Genomic DNA, 4,246 nt, shown 5'->3' on the forward strand with positions numbered 1-4,246 from the left:
GTGAGATCATGACCTGAGCTGAAGACAGAAACTCAACTAACTGAGCCACGCAGGCACCCCTGGCCTTCTTCTTTTAAAACTTAACATTAGAATCAATTTCACCATAATCTTTTCTGTTTTACACAGTCTTTATTATATCTGCTCAATATCCCAATATAATATTTGTTTTTTAACAGCTGCTTTTGGTGATTAAATCAAATGTTGGAAGATGAGATTTTAGGTTCTGTGGTGGGCCAACCCAAGAGATATTTTTGGGTGGCTGAGGTAGAAACTCTTTCTGACACCTCAGAAATCATACCACATAAGTAACCGCACAAGACCAGCCTCAGGAGAAAATAAGCAAAAGTTGACTAAATATATATATGCGCTTAGCAGACACATGCATATTATTTATAAAATGCCTCAAACTTAGTCCAGGAGCTCGGCTATCTGTGTACCCATCGTTGAGGAGGAAAATGTTTAAATGGCTGTGGAGGCTTGCCTTTCCTTGCACACACTGAACTAAACCAAATACACCCACTACCAGAACACATTCCAACTTCCCTCTGTAACCTAGTTATTTAGAGTGTGGAAGAAGTTTTTTTGTGTTTGTTTGTTTGCTTGTTTGTTTTTCACAGTACCTCACAGTTTAGGACCACAGGGAAAATGAGATGCTGCACTGATGTGAGGTAGCCTGATATACTCTGTCCTTGGTTAATTTAATAAATATTTGATAGGAAATTTGGAATAATACCACAGCCCCTGTGAAAAGTTGCGAACATTTCTGAATGACCACAGTGGTTTGGGACATTATTTTTTATGTCTGTCTCATGTAACCTCCCCTTAATCCATCCACACTAGGCCATTTGTTTAATTCTTAGAGTGCAGCCTACAGTCCCTCAGCCCCTTCCACATCCCACCTACTCAGTCCCTAGGATCCTTTCCTGACATGTTTTCTTGGGAACTTTACCATGAATAGATCTAGGCAAGGTATAATAGGGTAAGATTGTGGATGAGGCCAATTTTGTTGTACTTGTTGCAGTCTTGCAGGGACACTGACTTATTCTGAATGTCTTGGCCCAGGGTTCTCATTCTTTCCTGAGCCACTCAGGTGCACCAAGCAAACCCCAGGTACCCCAGGCCTCTTGAGAAGTGACCTTCTTTTCTCATGACAAATTATAATCAAATCCTGAATCTGGGCCACGTGACCATTTTAGGTTGGGCAATGGGAGAGATATTTTTGCCCTAGTAAAGAGTAGGGTTGGGGATTGACTTTGTCAACTTCAAATCACACATCTAATCAGTCATATTCCCAAGTCTCCTTTCAAAATGGTCGGTTCCGAAGATGGCGGCTTAGGAGGATGCTGGGCTCACCGCCCATCCTGCTGATCACTTATATTCCACCTACACCTGCGTGACTAACCCAGAAAACCACCAGAAGACTAGCAGAATGGAGTCTCTGGAGCCAAGCACAGAGAGGCCCACAAGAGGGTAGGAAGGGCGAAGAGGCGGTGCGCGCTGCACGGACTGGCGGGAGGGAGCCGGGGCAGAGGGGCAGCCCGCCGGCCAAGCAGAGCCCCCGAGTCTGGCTTGCAAAAGTGGAGGGGCCGGATGGAGTGTGTTCTGACAGAAAGCAGGACTTAGCATCTGGGAGGTCATAAGTTAACAGCTCTGCTCAGAAAGCGGAAAGGCTGGAGGACAAAGGGAGGGAGAGCTGCTGAGCCCCGGGATGACAAAGCTCAGCTTGGCGGGGAACAAAGTCGCTAGCCAGAGCCATCTCCCTCACCCATCTCCCCGCCAAAATCCCAAAGGGAACCAGTTCCTGCCAGGGAACGTGCTTTCTCCGTGGAAACACCCAACGCTGTGCTTCTGTGGAGCCAACCCTCCAGCAGCGGGTCTGACTCCCTCCTGCTGCCACAGGGCCCCTCGTGAAGTAGATCACCTAAGGAGAAGTGAGCTAAGCCTGCCCCTCCTGCCCCCGTTCACCTTGCCTACCCACCCCAGCTAATACGCCAGATCCCCAGCAACACAAGCCTAGCAGTGTGCAAGTAGCCCAGATGGGCCACGCCACCCCACAGTGAATCCCACCCCTAGGAGAGGGGAAGAGAAGGCACACCCCAGGCTGACTGTGGCCCCATCAGTGGGCTGGGGGCAGACATCAGGTCTGACTGCGACTCCGCCCACCAACTCCAGTTATACACCACAGCACAGAAGTGCCCTGCAGGTCAGTACTGCTACAGGGACTATCCAAAATGACCAAATGGAAGAATTCCCCTTAAAAGAATCTCCAGGAAATAACAACAGCCAATGAACTGATCAAAAAGGATTTAAATAATATAACAGAAAGTGAATTTAGAATAATAGTCATAAAATTAATTGCTGGGCTTGAAAACAGTATAGAGGACAATAGGGAATCTCTTGCTACAGAGATCAAGGGACTCAGGAACAGTCACGAGGAGCTGAAAAACGCTTTAAATGAGATGCAAAACAAAATGAAAACGTCCACGGCTCAGATTGAAGAGGCAGAGGAGAGAATAGGTGAACTAGAAGATAAAGTTATGGAAAAAGAGGAGGCTGAGAAAAAGAGAGACAAAAAAATCCAGGAGTATGAGGGGAAAATGAGAGAACTAAGTGATACACTAAAAAGAAATAATATACACATAATTGGTATCCCAGAGGAGGAAGAGAGAGGGAAGGGTGCTGAAGGTGTACTTGAAGAAATAATAGCTGAGAACTTCCCCGAACTGGGGAAGGAAAAAGGCATTGAAATCCAAGAGGCACAGAGAACTCCCTTCAGACGTGACTTGAATCGATCTTCTGCATGACATATCACAGTGAAACTGGCAAAATACAAGGATAAAGAGAAAATTCTGAAAGCAGCTAGGGATAAACATGCTCTAACATATAAAGGGACACTGATAAGACTCGTGATGGATCTGTATACTGAAACTTGGCAGGCCAGAAAGGAATGGCATGAAATCTTCAATATGATGAACAGAAAAAATATGCAGCTGATAATCCTTTATTCAGCAAGTCTGTCATTTAGAATAGAAGGAGAGATAAAGGTCTTCCCAAACAAACAAAAACTGAAGGAATTTGTCACCACTAAACCAGCCCTACAAGAGATCCTAAGGGGGATCCTGTGAGACAAAGTACCAGAGACATCATTACAAGCATAAATTATACAGACATCACAATGACTCTAAACCCGTATCTTTCTATAATAACACTGAATGTAAATGGATTAAATGCGCCAACCAAAAGACATAGGGTATCAGAATGGATAAAAAAAAACAAGACCCATCTATTTACTGTCTACAAGAGACTCATTTTAGACCTGAGGACACCTTTAGATTGAGAGTGAGGGGATGGAGAACTATTTATCATGCTACTGGAAGACAAAACAAAGCTGAAGTAGCCATACTTATATCAGACAAACTAGACTTTAAATTAAAGGCTGAAACAAGAGATGAAGAAGGGCATTATATAATAATTACAGGGTCTATCCATCAGGAAGAGCTAACAATTATAAATGTCTATGCGCCAAATACCGGAGCCCCCAAATATATAAAACAATAACTCACAAACATAAGCAACCTTATTGATAAGAATGTGGTAACTGCAGGGGACTTTAACACTCCACCCTCAGAAATGGATAGATCATCTAGACACATGGTCAATAAAGAAACAAGGGCCTTGAATGACACATTGGATCAGATGGACTTGACAGATATATTTAGAACTCTGCATCCCAAAGCAACAGAATATACTTTCTTCTCGAGGGCACATGGAACATTCTCCAAGATAGATCATATACTGGGTCACAAAACAGCCCTTCATAAGTTTGCAAGAATTGAAATTATACCATGCATACTTTCTGACCACAATGCTATGAAGCTTGTAATCAACCACAGGAAAAAGTCTGGAAAACCTCCAAAAGCATGGAGGTTAAAGAACACCCTACTAACGAATGAGTGGGTCAACCAGGCAATTAAAGAAGAAATTAAAAAATATATGAAAACAAACAAAAATGAAAATACAACAATCCACAAGCTTTGGGATGCACTGAAGGTAGTCCTGAGAGGAAAATACATTGCAATCCAGGCCTATCTCAAGAAACAAGAAAAGTCCCAAATACAAAATCTAACAACACACCGAAAGGAAATAGAAGCAGAACAGCAAAGGCAGCCTAAACCCAGCAGAAGAAGAGAAATAATAAAGATCAGAGCAGAAATAAACAATATAGAATCTAAAAAACTGTAGAGCA

This window comes from Prionailurus bengalensis, chromosome X (genome assembly GCF_016509475.1).
Source record: "Prionailurus bengalensis isolate Pbe53 chromosome X, Fcat_Pben_1.1_paternal_pri, whole genome shotgun sequence".
In the NCBI taxonomy this organism is placed as follows: Eukaryota; Metazoa; Chordata; class Mammalia; order Carnivora; family Felidae; genus Prionailurus; species Prionailurus bengalensis.